The following is a 17,767-nucleotide window of genomic DNA, read 5'->3' as shown; positions in this document are numbered from 1 at the left end:
CCGTTACAATAAGTATTTGATACAGATATCTGTGTGAAAAGAACATAATTCAGCCCTACAGTGATTTATACAATAACAATATCGACGGAAATCCGTGTGAATAAACAATAGTAACAGATGTCTGTGTAAATGATAAAATATTTTTACACGGATATTTGTGTGCAGATCAATTCACACTGATTGCTGTGTGAAAATCCGAAATTAGTTTATTTCGGGATCATTAATTTTTGTTTGTTATGTGAATTACGGAGGGACAGATTTCCTTTATAATAAGTATTTGATACAGATTTCTGTGTGCAATGAGTAATACACACGGATTTCCGTGTGAAAATGTTGACACAGATATCCGTGTGAAAAGAACAATGAGCTACAGAATTCCGTGTGAAAAAGGAGACTACACACAGAAATCCGTGTGAATAAACAACAGTAACTGATGTCTGTGTAAAAACTAAAACCTTTTCACATGGATATCCGTGTGTAAAGAACAATTAGCTACAAAATTCCGTGTGAAAAAGTATATGTGTATATAAGGTTAACCACTTATTTGATATTGAAAGAACGGCAGATTGAGTTAATTTTTTTACACCGTACCTATTAATACATTATTACCAAACACCAATATCAAATTTATCAATTTTTTATTTTTATTTTTTGGATTGCACAAAATTCTTATATGTCTACTAATGTGGTATAACTAGTTTATTAGTTATAATGAAAAGTATACCTTCTATAAGCAACAATGCGTAGGAAATAGACTTTATCAAAATCGACCGTAGGATGTTATCATGATAAGAATAAATGGTTGTGTTCAAAATTTCAGCTATTTTTGTCGTCGTTTGGGCTTCGATCTAGTAGGTCAACCCTAAACCTTAAATACTACATAAAACTAATATGCTCATCACCGCTCACTCGTAACTTATTTTTTCGATCTGTCAGCTCTCATACTCTCATGAATATGAGGTATACCAAATAATGTAAAAATTTTGAAAAGTTTATCTCCTCGTGGTTTTACACTACTAGAAAACTTGTCTTTTACGACGCGCAAATTACGGCGTGCATATCGTGTGCGCCGTAAAAGACAGTCATTTACGGCGTGTTTTTTTGTGTGCCGTAAAAGAAGTCCATTTTTGTCTTTTACGGCGTGCTTTTCATGTGTGCCGTAAATGATGTGTTTCTTAACAATCCCGCTCAGCCATTTTTAGCTAAATTCTAATTTCCCACCAAACCTTTTTACTCTGACATTTTTTTTTTTGAAAAGATAAAAACTCAGGCCAAACCCGGATCTCTTCAGACTCTCCATCTCTCGTCTCGTTTCCTCTTCTTCTCTTCATCCTCGCTCGATGCCATCCCATCGATCTAAAGGCCGAAGCCAATAATCCTGTCATTAGGTGAGTGAATATGTCTCTCCCAAATTCAGTTGGGGTCTCTCTCTCTTCTTTGCTCTGCGCGGCCCTTCGAGGCTTCCAACGCCGGACGTGTATGCATCAATTGCTTCTCTCTCCGTCCTCTCTCAGGTACTCCAGCCGCTATCTCTTTCTCTTTCTTTCTCTGTATCTTTCGCTGTTTGTATTTACCTGATCTAATTTTTCAATCAAAAGCTTCAAACTTGGTGGTTTTTAGGGATTTTGAGGTTTTATCTCATCGCCGCTTCCCTATCTCTATCTCTATGGTTCAGTTTTTGGATTAATTTTGTTGTATTTGTTTGGGTTTTAGGGGTTGAAGTAGTTTTTGCAATAGAGAAAGCTGCGGTGGAGATATGACTTCTGTTCGCTGACGGTGCTCTCGGGCCGTCTATCAAACTCGACTCGGGGCTGGTGAGTACCTTCCCTTTCGCTTTTGGTTTGGTTTGATTTCATAGGTTAGGGTTTCTGATTGGTCTATCTGTTTAGTTATTTGGAGGTGGTCAAGCGTTTGGGGTCCTTAAGATATGTGATTATACATCTGATTGATTTGTTACCATGTTTTTGTGGTAGGATTATTACATAGATGTTGATTATCAAGTGGGTGATGGCTTCTCTTTCAGTGGAGGTGCCTATTCTCTTTTCCACTACCTCTTTTATTTGCTAAATGGCCTTTCCAAGTTTTTCAGTACTAGTAACTGAGGAAGTTTTTGACATGAAAGTATTCAAATGGACCAAGCCCTTCTGATGAATGGTTCAAGCAGGGGAAGATAGTGAGTCCTATAAATTACCAATCTTTCTTTTTTTGTTTTTGTTTTTATAATCACCCATTTGAAAGGAAATTTAGACCCAATTTAATTTGTATGGATTCTATCCTATGGATCATATGGCTTTTTTTTTTTGTGTGATCATATTCTAGGTGCTTATATTTCTCTTGGTTCTGGTGAGAAGGTCCAATCTTGGACTTGCAATGGGTGCTGATTCTCAGGCAGCTGCTGATGTTTTTAGGTAAATTTGTACATTTAGCTTTAGAGGACTAGCGGCTGGCATGTTTGAAACAGTGTGGTTTATACTTTTATAGTACATGAGTCACGCAGACAATGAGTGTGGAATTTGCAGGGTTTACCAATTGTCTCACTCTACAATAATTTCACTTTTAAGAGAGTTATTGAAGTTGTTATTTTGGCTTTCCCCATCTGCCAATTTGTAGGTGGTCTTCTTTCTTATATTTAAGCAGGGGCCTGCTGGTATTCAGTCTGCCAATTTGTAGGTTTCTACCAGTTCATTAAGAAAAATGATTTCATTGTAGTTGTATTAATATTTACTCGATCTTGTCATTCATAAAGATTGTTTTAGTTTTTTACATAAAGTTCTGTATTCTATTTTGTTGAAGTTAATGCTTTCATTGTGGAGACCCAAGTTTCAAAGATATATTATGATTTCTTATATATGATATTGTTTTTATATATTACTATTTTTAATTATGATTACTTTCCTTTCAGTTGTATAACTGAAGGATATTTTCTTTTATTCCAACTTTCCTTTCTGTCATTTGCTGTTCTCTTTATGCAACAGCTCCTACTCTTCTTATTTTCACTCTCTGCGTGCAACTCCTCCTCGGTATTTGCCAATTCCTATCACTTCAGTCCATCACCATCTCTCTTCTTATCCACTACTCAAGGATTTATCTTGATCAGATGATTTAGCTTCTTTCTTAATCTCTTCCTTTCCCAAAGTCTCTCTCTACTTGTTCATATCCTTCTCTCATACTCTTCCCATCCAAAGGTATAGTTTCTCCTCTGCTTTGTTTATTGAATTGATTATGTCTTTCAATTTGAGTATGAGTTCTTTGATTTACTTTTATTAATTTCCAGCTCTCATTGTTATCTGTTTACAAAGAATTTGATGCTTAGTCTTTGCTGGTTCTTAAACGGAGCCCTTGCATTCTTATAAAAGTTCCATGATTTATATTGGTAAGTATTTCTTGTCTAGGCATAGTATTGCACTGAATACAGTCTTCTTTTTTCCAATGGATGTCTATTTCTGACTCATCTTTTTTACATCTGGTATAGGTCTTGCATCACCATTGTGACAAGGCCCGCCGGCTATGTGAGGCATTCGGTGCATAGGATTTTTCCCCTTTGTCACTTTATGAACGGAAAAAAAGAACTTTTCATGTCTTGAATGTTTGGAATCTGCCTTGTGTAGCTGATGTCAACTTTTTTATTTCTGTTATTTAGTTGCTGCTGTTAAACTTCTGTTGAGTTGCTTGTTGGTTCTTTTGAAGGTGATTTTTTGCTCTCCTGCAGATTTCAAAGTACATGTTGATTAATGCTTAGAGTATGTTATTTCCTGGAGGTTATTGGCTTCCAATTTATTTTTACTGATTCGTCTGCTTTTTTTATTTCAGAGTATTGTCAGTCATGGGGTTGAAAAGCTAGCTATCCAGTGATGATGAACTTCTGGTTGTTCGTCTTTGGAAGGGTCTTCAATGCTACTGCTATAGTGATTCAAGATTTTGATCTAGGATGCTCTTTGTTAATCTAGAATGTTTTACATTTTAGGACGGTAATGATAAATTGTTGGTTTAATTAAGTTGTTTTTATACAATATTGTTGTTGGCATATTAATTCACATTTTGTAATGTGATATAACAAATCTCGCTTTTCATCTCAATAAATTGTATAGATTTATATAGATTTTGAAATGGTATCACAAAATTTACAGGAAAAAAAAATCGGTGCAAATATTACATGCTGTAAATATATCCTACAACTACATTTACGGCGTGCTTCTGATATCAATTACGGCGTGCTTTGTTATTTCAAAATGAAATAAAAAATCTCAAACCCTTTTACGGCGTTCATTGTTGTCTTTTACGGCGTGCTTTTGAGATCAATCACGGCATGCTTTTGATATCAATTACGGCGCACATATTTGATCATTTACGGCGCTCTTTGTATTTGAAAATCGAAATTAAGAATCTCTAAAACTCTTTTACGGCGCTCTTTTATGTCTTTCACGGCGTGCTGGTGAGGTCTTTTACGGCGTTTCGGAAACACGCCGTAAAAGAGTTTTGTCTTTTACGACATGTCCATTTACGGCGCATTTTTGTGTGCCGTAAAATGTCTTTTACGGCGCTCTTTGCTGGCCATAAAAGACCATTTTTCTGGTAGTGTTACTCCCCTTAGAGAAGTATAGGTGTATATAAGGTTAACCACTTTATTTGATATTGAAAGAACGGCGGATTGAGTTAATTTTTTTACACCATACCTATTAATATGCTATAAATAGATGGGTAATGTCAAATTTATCAATTTTCAATTTTTATCACATGTATGGCACAAAATTCATATATGTCTACTAATGTGGTATAACTAGTTTATTAGTTATAATGAAAAGTATACATTCCATAAGCAACAATGCGTAGGAAATAGACTTTATCAAAATCGACCGTAGGTTGTTATCATGATAAGAATAAATGGTTGTGTTCAAAATTTCAGCTATTTTCGTCATCGTTTGGGTTTCGATCTAGTAGGTTAACCCTAAACTGTAAATACTACATAAAACTAATATGCTCATCACCGCTCACTCGTAACTTATTTTTTTGATCTGTAAACTCTCATGCTCTCATGGGTAGAAGCTATATCAACTAATGTAAAAATTTCTGAAATTTTATCTCCTCAAGGGTCGGCTCCCCTTAAGGAAGTAGAAGCGTTTAAAGGGTTGACCGGTTTTTGGTACAGACATCTGTGTGAAATGAGTAATACACATGGATATCTGTGTGAAATGTTAACACAGAAATCCGTGTGAAAAGAACAATGAGCTACAGAATTCCATGTGAAAAAGGAGACTACACACAGAAATCCGTGTGAATAAACAACAGTAACTGATGTCTGTGTAAAAATTAAAACCTTTTCACACGGATATCCGTGTGCAAAGAACAATTAGCTACAAAATTCCGTGTGAAAAAGTATAGGTGTATATAAGGTTGATCACTTATTTGATATTGAAATAACGGCGGATTGAGTTAATTTTTTTACACCGTACCTATTAATACGCTATAAATAGATGGGTAAATGTCAAATTTATCAATTTTCAATTTTTATTTTTTGGATTGCACAAAATTCTTATATGTCTACTAATGTGGTATAACTAGTTTATTAGTTGTAATGAAAAGTATACCTTCCATAAGCAACAATGCGTAGGAAATAGACTTTATTAAAATCGACCATAGGATGTTATCATGATAAGAATAAATGGTTATGTTCAAAATTTCAGCTATTTTTGTCGTCGTTTGGGTTTCGATCTAGTAGGTCAACCCTATACTTTAAATACTACATAAAACTAATATGCTTATAACCGCTCACTCATAACTTATTTTTTTGATCTGTAAACTCTCATGCTCTCATGGGTAGAAGCTATATCAACTAATGTAAAAATTTCTGAAATTTTATCTCCTCAAGGGTCGGCTCCCCTTAGGGAAGTAGAAGCGTTTAAAGGGTTGACCGGTTTTTGGCACAGACATCTGTGTGAAATGAGTAATAGACACAGATATCTGTGTGAAATGTTAACACGGAAATCCGTGTGAAAAGAACCATTAGCTACAGAATTCCGTGTGAAAAACTCTATTAGAGACAGAATTCTGTGTAAACAATCGAATGACAATTAACATGATAGTTATTAGATACCGAAGTAAATATACACGGATATCAGTTACAATTGTATATGTATTTCACACGGATTTCCGTGAGAATTCTACTTATAATTTAGAATCCCGCTCACCCTTTTCAGCTAAATTCTAATTTCCCACCTTACTTAACATTCTTTTGGAAAAACTGAAACCAAACCGCAAACCCAGATCTCTCCCTTCATCTCTCATTCCTCTTCTTCTCTTCATCCCCACTCATTGATGAAAAGGCCGATGCCAATAATCCGGTCATCAGGTGAGCCCATCATCGGGTGAGTACTTCTCTCTCATCTCTCCCAAACTCAATTGGGGCTTGTTTCTGATATGACAGTTTTTTTTTTTTTTTCTGAATTCCTTCAGAGCCAATAATCAGACAAGTCGCTGGTCACTCTGGTCTCTGTGGCTTCTAGCGAAGGAAGGCGAGAAGAGTTCCACACCGAAACGATGACGGATGAGGCGTCGGGGAATCTGGAGTACGATTTCTATTGGAACCCAACAAAGTGAAGGTAAGCTCTGTAAATAAAGTTTTTTTTGGGATTTTTGGGTACTATGTGCTGAAGTGGGTATCAATGGTGTTTGGTATCATCTGCATCTTATATGGGTATGAGAAATTTTGGTTATGTAATTGTAATTCTAGTCTCGTATTTGAGTTCTTTGTTTGCAACCAATTTTGAAATATAGGAAGAGTTGTCATTGACTTTTTAATGTGTTTAAGCTTGAATGATGAAATCAATGTCCAGTTCATGGTGTTAATTGAACCACGAGAGTTCTATATGTTTGAACTTCAAGAGGATCATATGTGGTTGTTTTTCCTTTAATACTCTTCTTCTGGGATTTGAGTAGAATCTGGTGACGTTTTCATTTTATTTATTTATTTAGGTGTCTCTGTTTTATTGTGAGTAGATACGATAACAAATTGAGCATCTAAAGAAGGAAGTTAGAAATTTGAGAGTTAAATCGGAGCTTGGTCTAAATGTTTTCCAAACAGGGGAGTTTGCAAATCTTGGGAATTTATATCCCTTTTTCAAGTCCCACCACTCCAACAATATTTGGTATTTTCAATTACCTCTCCAAACACGTTATGAAGGATTTTTGTAGTCGAGTGATATATAAGTATCCCTCGACTACCTGTCCGTGAGGTGTTCTATAAGCTGTTGATTAATTTGATTAAGCTTGTATGTTTTTAAACTATGATTTCAGGTCATATGAGTTTCCAAATCCTAATGAATTTATACCATGGTTTACATGTCTACCACTTATGTCAAGCTTTTCTCACTACGAGAAGCAGATTAACTGAATTATGCTCCTCTACTGGGGTCTTATCAAGCCTTTGGTTTACATCTATGTGCATATTTAATATTATTAGAATTTTTCTGCTTAGACACTTTGCTGTAATACTTATAAATTATGAACATATGTCCTTGAAAATTTTAAATTTTTCAATTTGAGGTTTAATCTTATGACTTCAAGTTCTAATTGTTTCTTCATCCCAGTAATTTCTGTTGATAACTGACCACTTATCCTACTTGGTTACGGCATTCCTCTCTTATTGCGTAGGAGATGATCAATACTGGGTTTTTTTCATTGAGCAAAAGCCCTTGCTTGGTTTGCTCTCTGGTCCCTTTATGTGTTTTGGTTATACATAAAAGCAAGAGAAATTTTGTGATTCCATTGAACAGCATAGTATATATTCCTCCTATGTGCATTTTATTTGGATTCACATATTTATCTAACCATTCTGTTATGTTGACAGTTTATTTGAAGAGGGAGGTGATTGGGAAAGGAAGAATCGATTGAAGGTATATGAAGGCTTGTACTGCATGTCCACTCGAAATTTTAAGAAGGCAGCCGATTTGTTCCTGGATTCCATTTCTACCTTCACCACTTACACAATATTTCCCTATGACATCTTAATATTTTATACCGTCCTGACAAGCATTATATCTTTGGACAGAGTTTCTTTAAAACAGAAGGTATACTGTTTGTTACCAAGTGTTTGTGATTTTACGTTCTTGGTGTATATGTTCCTATTAATTCATTAGGTAATGGGCATGCATATGTGAATTTTATACTTTGGTGTGAGTTTTTTTGTGATATGGCTTTAATTTCTGGTTTGAAGTATCGAAATATAGGGATATATGGATTCTTGAAATTACGGATTTCTTGATTGTTTGTGGCTGATCAGCTTGGCATTGAATGTGGTTTGGGGTTTTGCTCAAATCGGTTTTAGTTGCTCTGCTCTTAACCATTGAAATTATTTCTTGACTCTTGAAATGCGTAAAATGTAGCTTGATTCTTTGGAGCGTATATATGCTTTCCATTTGCTGTAGCTTGTCAACAAAAGGAGGTTGAATCCATGGGACCAATTGCAGAGCGTTGGAGAATCAGAAGTAAAAGTGTGTTACATATATTGAGATATGGAGGCCCTTGGTTGAAGAGAAGAGCTGGGTTAGGCATGGGTATGGTTGCAGTCTATAATCCAAGTCTCCATTATCTCATTGAATCTCATGGTTTTATTGAAGAGGATGCAAAATCTTATACAATTTCTTTGCTTCTTTAATGTAAAGCATTTCATTGTAAATGTTTGAAGTATGTTTATTGTAGAGAAATAAAAGTATTATTATTTTCAGGTTGCAAATTAATTAGCAGAAATAATTTTTTTTTAAATGCTGTCACTATTACACACTGAAATCAGTGTGAGATAAAAGTATAGGGATTTCACACGGAAATCCGTGTCAATAAGGTTATAAGTTTTGATACAGAAATCAGTATGAATTGTATTTCACACAGAAATCCGTGTGAAATAGAGTTTATACATTTGCTACAGAAATCCGTGTGAAATAGAGTTGTTCACACGGATTGCTTTCCATTCTGGTAATTTATATTTATGGAATTATGGTGGGGCCCACGTAACCTTTGCACACGGACAACATAATCCGTGTGAGATGAGCATTACCCCCCCTCCAAACCGCACGGTAACACCAATCTGTGCGTGTACTGTGTGTAAAGGCTATCACACACTGATATCCGTGTGTAAAAGTCTTATTACCCACAGATTAAAATCCGTGGGTAATTGTTGTTTTGCTAGTAGTGTTCCTCACCTTCCTCTTGACACTAGATACAGATTTTCTTAATTACATGGTGCTTATGTGATCAATTGTTAACCACACAATTATACACTACACTAGAGAATAGAAACTATCAATGTGCGTTACTGTTTTTACAGTATTTTACATCATTTTCTTACTTCCCTAAGTGTTTCTCATCAATAGGAAGCTACCAAAGCTAACACTCAATACAGACATCTTACGATTACAGAGAAAATTTGAATCTGGAAGCAAGCATATAATTGCAATCTCTATATAAGTTCAGTTGCCTAACTTCAGAACTCATATAGGGAATACATATTGAGCATAGGAGGCAAACACATAACAATATCTACATGTCGAACGAAGTAAAGAACGAGTACCTAGCTTAGATATTGCTGGGATACATAACACCCTCATGCTTACACCCTGCAAAGCCACAAAAGAACTTGATCCATAAGTTAACCACTCAAACGAAAATCATTATACATATACTCAACATTATTTTGAGTTTAAACAATATACCAAGTATTTGGGAGGCAAACTGGACTTGAACTTAGCACGAAAAGTGCCACTGTTACGATGAGGCCTAGAAACCTTTCCCCAAATGCAGTACGTGATAATAGCTCCACCTTAGCCCTGTAGACAAAGGCCATGCGCTTACCAGCATACCACACAGCTTCCGCCTGACTATTTAACTATTTCGATCTGAAACCAGAGTGAGGTATTCGAGTACTGAATTGACTTGTATCTCTTGTCACCAAGGATGGTTCCCCTGGCATCTAGCGTCTCACTCTCTCTTGTTTCCAAGGAAGGTTCCTCTGATGTAGTGTGATTCGACTTGGACCTCTTGTATACTTGGTGTTGACTCCTGAACATCTTGCACCAATTGTTCAAATCATTCCAGATTTTATTTATTGGCAACTCAATAAAACATTTCTGCTGTCCCATTGGCACAGCAGATACTGGTGTTTTTGACCGAGTACCTAAGCTGCATTGCCATGTGAAATATGCCTGAAAGAATCCTAGAGATAGTTTCCAAATTTGATCCTACAATCAATTTGAAATAGTGATTTGATCCTCCCGGCTGCTCTTTAATGGGAGCCACAACATTTTTGGTCGCGTGGTCTAGCTTCTGTCAAGCATTTACATGGATCAATAAACACCGCAACTTTTCATTTTATTGGTTGAGGACAAGGTGCATAAGCTTTTTCTATGGTTGCGCCCAGTTCTTGGCGACAATAGAAGCACCATTGTTCATATTTTGCATCCTCATATTCCTGGATAAATTAAGCACATTAATTTGTGCCGTATATATATTGGCCATTACTAGGAGATAATTATCTGTCATACACTATTAGAATACTTGCAGTACTATCCATTTAATGGTTCTCATGCATAAAGCAGAAACAGAATTCCTACTCTTAAGTCTTAAATTCTTAAGAACACAATGAGAAAGAAAGCTGCAGCATCAATATCTCATGCATATAGAAGAAACAGAATTCATACTCTTCCAGAGAAAGAAAGCTGCACCATATATGCATCAAGAACTACCCATAGAAGGAAAAAGAACATAAAAACCAAACAAACAAAAAAAAAAAAATTAACTTAAGCACCTCAACACGTGCATTAACATTCAAGCTGAAGGTCAGATAACACCAAATTAGAGAACAATGTTTAACAGGGATCCAAAAAAAAAAAAAAACTGATCGAATGAGTTTTTGAGGGTACAATCCATCTAAAATTCAAGGTAGTCCTGACATCTGACTTGACCATCTCCACGCATCATATTTCTAGAAGTCCAGGGTAACTGCAAGAAAGCAGAGCAACATTAGAACCCAGAAAAACCTAGCAGCAAGTCCATAAGGACCATGTAGTATAGAGAAAGCATGTATGTTTTCAAGATTGGAAAAGGCATAGTAAATAACTGGTTTAATGATCACTTAAAAATGTGAATCGCAATGAATTCAGTTAGGCTACAAAACAATCTAAACACTACTTGTAATTAGGACTAGCTGGCCCATATATTTCTGGCACACATACTACCCTCACCTAACACCCTGCAAAGGCACCACCAAAGAAACCATTCATACCACTCGAAACAAAAAACATTGTACAGGTATCATACTCTAGTTTGAGTTCAACACAATATATACCAAGGGATATTGGGGGAACAATCAAAATATATGAGGAAAATACGCTATAAAGTATATAATGTCAACACATAACTGGAAGTGGAAATAATCTGAAGGCATAAAGGTAAATATACCTAGATAGAGTCATACAGCTCCCAAATTTTGCCACATATTCTCAATGGGCGCTGTCATTTTCCTCTGGAAGTTGAGAATTTCAATGCTTTCTCATTCATATTTGCCAAGAAATGCATCTGCTTTAGAGTTAATGACTTCTACTTGAGCACACATTACTTTAATCTTCCCTTCAAGCCAATCCAAAGAATTACCATTTGTTGCATGTAAAAAACTCTGCCAATTAGGCAGCAAGGGGAAGGTTAAGAGAAGCTCAAGTCTTGTAGCAATGGAGACTGTATCAGCAAGAAATCTATCGATAAATTCATGCCGTTGATTTATGTCATCCAGATTTATTTTACGCCCATCACTTTGTGCAATGGTTCCCAGTTCCCTTGGCCCTAAAGTTGGAAGCAAACCCATCTCATTATGCGCCTGTTCTAGAGACCAAATCATTCGATAGTAAAACCACTCCCTCATCTAATTTTTCTTCCCACTCAAAAGCCTCATTCAGAAACGTAAGTAAAGCCTCAGCATTGCTCATTTTTCGCATCCTCCACTCAATGTTCTCCAATGTTAGGCATAACATCATCTTGATCAAACCAGAAGTCAGGGTGGTACCAATAATAGTGACGAGAAGTCTTATTGATTCCAGTGTGCTACTGCCGATATACGCTTCACCACGTATATTGCTTTCTTCAGTACCCCTTTTTAGCAAGGACATAAAGCTGCTATCTTGTCCAATCGGCTGCTCACATTCATCTAGAGACATACATCGACAAAGCACCCACAAACTACTAACATGGATCTTTTCAATATAACCTTTAGCAAATTTTGTAGCCGCTTGCTCATAACAGTGGAGGGCTTTCGCAATGTTGGTATCCTCAAAATCTCCCTTTGCCAAAAGAGACGTCAATGCGTGTCTGAACTTCACTCTAAATTGTTCATTAAGTTGCTCAGGTGACATGATTTTCAATTGTTCATCAGTAATGTGTTCCATATCGTCCTGATTCTCTGGAAAAAAATAACAATAGTAAGAAAGACCACTAATTTAGCCCTTATGCTTGTAAGAAACTGAATAAGCAGAGACCAAACATTCCACTATTATACACATCTATCCATCTAATATTATATTCAAACTGAAGAGAAGGAAATGTGCACATAGCTAGAAAGAAAACCCAATTACTTTTGCTGCTGCAAATGAATTTCAGGCAAAACTCCACTTTCTCTGAAACCAAGTTTTGTTCATCCTAGTATATTAATGACTGCATTTTCTATATTTATAAGTCGATGGACTTGTACATGAGAAAGCTTGAATGTTACACACATTTCAGAGTTATTCATACCAAAACTTTTTTGCAAAGACTTGCTTGTTTTCTCCTGAAATTGTTCGATACAAATCCAAAAGCTAATGAAAAGAACTATTATATATAAGATTTTACCGGACCCTTCTAGATTCACAGAAACTCATCAAGGCAAAGAAAGAAAGAAAGATGTGTGAGAGAGGGGGAGTACCTAGATCCCTCTGTAAATGTCTTGAACTGATTCTTGCTTCCCCCTGAAATTGAACCAAGTCTCCAGAAATTAAACAAAATAGAACAAGGGAATCATGCAAGTCTTACCGAATATTAAGCTTAAAGCAAAGGTCGTAGCACAAATGCAATAAAGAAACTTGTTGAACAAAATTTGGTTTTTCCTTCAGAAAATATGAGAGAGAGAGAGAGAGAGAGAGAGAGAGAGAGAGCTTCACAGCTAGTGAGAGTGACAGTGATGAGACGAAGAGGAATGTGATTTCATTACTACAGAATTTCCCCTTTTATAGGAAAATAGGAACATTGAGGTTGGTAATAGCTAGCTAGCTGGAAATAACAAACTGACAAAATTGATAAGGACCAACTGTCTATTCCTTACATTCTCGCTGCGTCTCTGCCTCTGCCCCTTTTTGTTTTTATGTGTGATGGTCTATTTTAAAGAAAACAGAAGAGAGATCTGTCTCTTGCCCAAGATTAAAATAACACACTGAAGAAGAACAAACCAGAAAGAGATACACACACACACGCAGCAATATGGCTGAATGTAAACTTCACTGCTCAAAGAACAGAACTGGGTACAAAGAAGAGCTGCACAGCACGAGCTGTTGTTCTGCAGTTCCTAACCAACTAAAAACACTTAAAATACTGACTAAAGAAAGTTCTAGACATAAAGCATGCTGAGCATGCTACAACAGCAACATTGGAAGTAATGGAAAAGTAAAAGCATGCTGAGACAACATTGGAGATAACAAAAGGTAAAAGCATGCTGCAATACAAAACTTTTCAGTTTTCCAAAAAGGACTTTAAGCTCAACACTCCCCCTTAGAGTTGTTTTTCGAGATCAACCCCAGCCTTGCACGAAGAAACTCGAATGGACCTTTGGAGAGAGTCTTTGTAAAGATATCTGCAACATTAAGATCACTTCTCACTTCCTTGTTGTCAATTGTTCCATCAAGAACCTTCTCTCGAATAAAATGATGCTCAATCTCAATGTGTTTAGTTCTAGCATGGCACACTGGATTATAAGCAAGCTTGATGGCACTCTGATTATCACCAAACAGATCAGTAGCCTTATGAATTGGATGATAAACATCCTTAATAAGTCTTCGAAGCCAAACACACTCATGTGCAGCAAGTGTAGCAGCCTTGTACTCTGCTTCAGCTGTAGATAAAACCACTGCATCTTGTTTCTTGCTGCACAAAGAAACACTTGTATTGTTGCACAGAAAGACATAACCAGAAGTGGATCTTCTTTCGTCTAAATCTCCACCAAAATCAGCATCTGTATAGCCATTTAACAAGAAACCACCACCTCTTTTGTAAAAGAGACCCAGATCAAGAGTACAATTAACATACTTGAGAATCTTCTTTGCTGCTTCTAGATGTGGCTTCCGAGGCTCTTGCAAGTACCGGCTTATGAGCCCAACTGAAAAGGCAATGTCTGGCCTTGTGATTGTCAAATAAAGAAGACCACCAACAAGAGAACGATAAGACTTAGGATCTGGCAAGAGAGATCCTACATCTCGCCTTAATTTCTCACTTATGTCAAGTGGAGTAGATCGTCTCTTGCTAAGTTTCAGGCCATATTTCTCAACCAACTTCTTAGCATAACCTTCTTGTGATAACAGAACACCATCCTTCATATTTTTCACTTCTAAACCAAGAAAATGGCTTAGCTCACCCAAAATCTTCATATCGAACCGAGTAGATAATTCTGCCCTTAGCTTTGCAATCTCACCTTCATCACTTCCGGTTACTATCATATCATCCACATATAAAAGGACCACCATATGCAAGTCTCCATCCTTCTTAACAAAAAGACTTGAATCTGCATCTGTAGAATGATAACCACAGAATTGTAGAAATTCTGCAATCTTCCCGTACCATGCTCTCGGAGCTTGCTTTAAACCATATAAAGCTTTCTTGAGTTTGAACACATAACTTGGATGAGCTTTTGATGTGTAGCTTATTGGTTGCTCCATATAGATGTCCTTGTCAAGATCACCATATAGAAATTCATTTTTCACATCGAGCTGCCATAGCTTCCAACCTTGAGAGGCTGCCAAGGAAATCCCAACACGAACAGATGTCATCTTTGCAACGGGACTGAAAGTCTCCTCATAATCTATTCCATAGCTTTGAGAGAAACCACGAGCAACCAATCTAGCTTTAAATCTGTCCACACTTCCATCAGCTTTTCTTTTCAACTTGTAAACCCATTTACATGTGATGGGATTCACATGATCTGGTTTTGGAACAAGATCCCAAGTCTCATTCTTAATGAGAGCTTTCATTTCTTCATCCATGGCTTGCCTCCATTGATTACTTCCTTTAGCTTCCTCATAACCAGAAGGTTCTTCATCATCAATTGGCCCTGTAAAGAAGCAAGAATAAGTGCTTGTGAAGTTTTCGTCTCGATATCGTGCCGGCTTGGTGATATTTCTTCTTGGCCTTTGATTTGCTCCAACACTTGCATCACCATCTTCTGGAACTTTTCCATCTTCAATTTCTTCTTCATTTTCAGAATTAATGCTCCCCCTTTCACCTTGCTACAAATCAGATGAAGGCAAGTGAATACTAGGAGCATTTGAGGATGTAGGCAATCCAACAATTTCAGATTCTTGCCAATTTGTATCTCCACCACCAGCTGCACCATAATATGAAGAGATTTCATCAAATACAACATCTCTCGACACAACAAAATTGTGAGTGATAGGATCCATGCATTTCCAGCCCTTTTTCCTTTCATCGTACCCAATAAATATGCATTTTTTCGCCTTTGCATCCAGCTTCCCTCTTCTAGAGTCCGGCACATGAACATAGCAAATTGAGCCAAACACTTTGAAATGTTTTACACTAGGCTTCTCTCCAAACATTAGCTCCTAAGGTGTCTTCATGTTATTTGGACTCAAAGGCAACCGATTGATTACATAGGCTGCACATATCATACCCTCCGCCCATAAGGCCTTGGGTAAATTTTTGGCATGTAACCAGCTTCTACATGTCTCCGTGAGATGTCTGATCTTCCTTTCTGCGATGCCATTTTGCTGGGGGGTTTCTGCACAAGACAACTCTCTTCTTATCCCAAACCGATGACAAAAAGAAAAAAAATTCATCAGAGATGAACTCTCCCCCATTGTCGGTTCGCAGCCGCTTAATTTTCAAACCAAGAACACCTTCAACAATCTCTTTGAACTCTTGAAACTTTGAGAAAGCATCTGATTTTTGCTTAATACAATAGACCCATGTAAATCTTGAAAAATCATCAACAAGAATCAACATATATCGAAGACCAGAAAATGAAGGAGTTCTAGTAGGACCAAATAAATCACCATGAATGCATTCCAAGGGAGCCTTGCTTCTTGATTGAGAAATTCCGAATGGAAGACGATGAGACTTACCGAATTGGCACCCTTCACACACTTCTTTGCTAGGAAAGGTTGTCAAGCTTGGTAGACCTTTCACCAAATTCTTCCGAACCATGACTTTCAACTTATCAAAGTTCACATGCCCCAATCTAGCATGCCACAAGGATGCATTCTCATTGCAGCTCACTTTATCAATATAAGATGAAGAGGTAGACAACACAAATGTATCTTTTACCCTCCTACCAGTATGCATAACATCTGCCTTTATAAATTTAATATTTAGGAGAAATTTAACATCATGTGGCCCAAACAAGACACTAGAACCAGCATCCACAGCATTTGGAACTGAAAATAAATTCTTCTTCATGCCAGGAACATGGAAAACATTATTTAAGGTGATAGAATCGTTACCTCCATCGTTAATGACTACCGTGCCTTCATTCTCAACCTTGTGAACTGTATTATCTGCTGTCACCATAGCTTCATTGCCAATGTGTGGTTGTAACTTGGAGAACTTTGATTCATCACCTGTCAAATGATGGCCACAGCCGGAGTCCACAATCCAATCATTCTGGAAATTAATAGAAGCCATGGCATTGAGAGTTGATGACTCCACCATAAATCATTTCCCCCAACTGTCTTCATCTTCACCATGACTTGAGTCATGAAAGCCACCATTTTTCCTAGCATAATTTCCGGAGTTGAGCTTCACATTGCAGAACCTTTTGATATGATCAGGCCTACCACATCGATGACACTTGAACTTTTTCTTGTGGGAAGGTTCACCAGCTCCTTCATTCACATGCCTTTTAAACTCTTTCTTCTCAAATCTGAAATTCTTCCTTCCATGAGCAGAGAGTGCCTCCCCCGTGTTGTTGGAGTTGCTTGATATTGAAATTCCAGCCATTTGTCGGGCTAGACATTCTTGAGAAGACAAGAGGTTCTCAAATTCTTCCAAGGAGGGTTGCCGATCCCACCCTTGAATTGAAGTAACAAAGGGAGTGTACTCCTTTCTCAACCCACGAATAATATGTCTTCTCACACGAGCCTCAGAGATAGGTTCATCTGGATCTAAAACTGAAATCTCCGAACACAAGTTCTTGATCTTCAGGAAAAATTGAGAGATAGAAAGATCACATTGGCTTGAATTTGCCAATTCATTCTCCAACATTTGGAGACGACCGATATCTTTCTTGTTAAAGAGTCTGTTGAGAGTCTCCCAAATATCATTTGCTGAGGTGCACTTCATAATATGATCGAACAATGCAGGAGAAATGGATTTCTTTAGCACGAACTCTGCCTTTGCATTCATAATTGACCACTTCTTCAAATCTTCAACGTTTTCTGCATTATCCTCAGGCTGAGCTGTATTTGCTCCACCAACAACAGCCCACAGTTCTTCACCAACCAAATAAGACTGCATACAAGATCTCCACATCTTATAA

General features: G+C 37.0%; 3 long non-coding RNA genes across 6 annotated transcripts; all 3 read left to right on the top strand.

The window, feature by feature from the left end:
• Window positions 1-1,278: 1,278 nt before the first annotated feature.
• On the top strand, window positions 1,279-3,014 carry LOC112202642. Of its 4 annotated transcripts, XR_005800685.1 has the most exons (5): window positions 1,279-1,514; window positions 1,714-1,814; window positions 1,974-2,173; window positions 2,320-2,408; window positions 2,976-2,996. It is a non-coding gene; the product is annotated as an uncharacterized LOC112202642 (long non-coding RNA). The 4 variants fall into 4 exon arrangements; XR_005800684.1 differs by having other exon boundaries at window positions 1,974-2,408; window positions 2,976-3,014; XR_002937504.2 differs by lacking the exon at window positions 2,976-2,996 and having other exon boundaries at window positions 2,320-2,466.
• Window positions 3,015-3,247: 233 nt separating this feature from the next.
• LOC121049543 lies at window positions 3,248-3,873 on the top strand. The gene is made up of 3 exons (XR_005800686.1): window positions 3,248-3,373; window positions 3,473-3,687; window positions 3,811-3,873. It is a non-coding gene; the product is annotated as an uncharacterized LOC121049543 (long non-coding RNA).
• A 2,328-nt stretch (window positions 3,874-6,201) lies between these two features.
• On the top strand, window positions 6,202-8,746 carry LOC112166498. Its single transcript, XR_002923292.2, has 4 exons — window positions 6,202-6,362; window positions 6,451-6,596; window positions 7,844-8,063; window positions 8,379-8,746. It is a non-coding gene; the product is annotated as an uncharacterized LOC112166498 (long non-coding RNA).
• Window positions 8,747-17,767: the final 9,021 nt, after the last annotated feature.

Source organism: Rosa chinensis, chromosome 5, assembly GCF_002994745.2.
Source record: "Rosa chinensis cultivar Old Blush chromosome 5, RchiOBHm-V2, whole genome shotgun sequence".
NCBI lineage: Eukaryota > Viridiplantae > Streptophyta > Magnoliopsida > Rosales > Rosaceae > Rosa > Rosa chinensis.
This window is presented reverse-complemented; position numbering and strand designations above follow the sequence as displayed.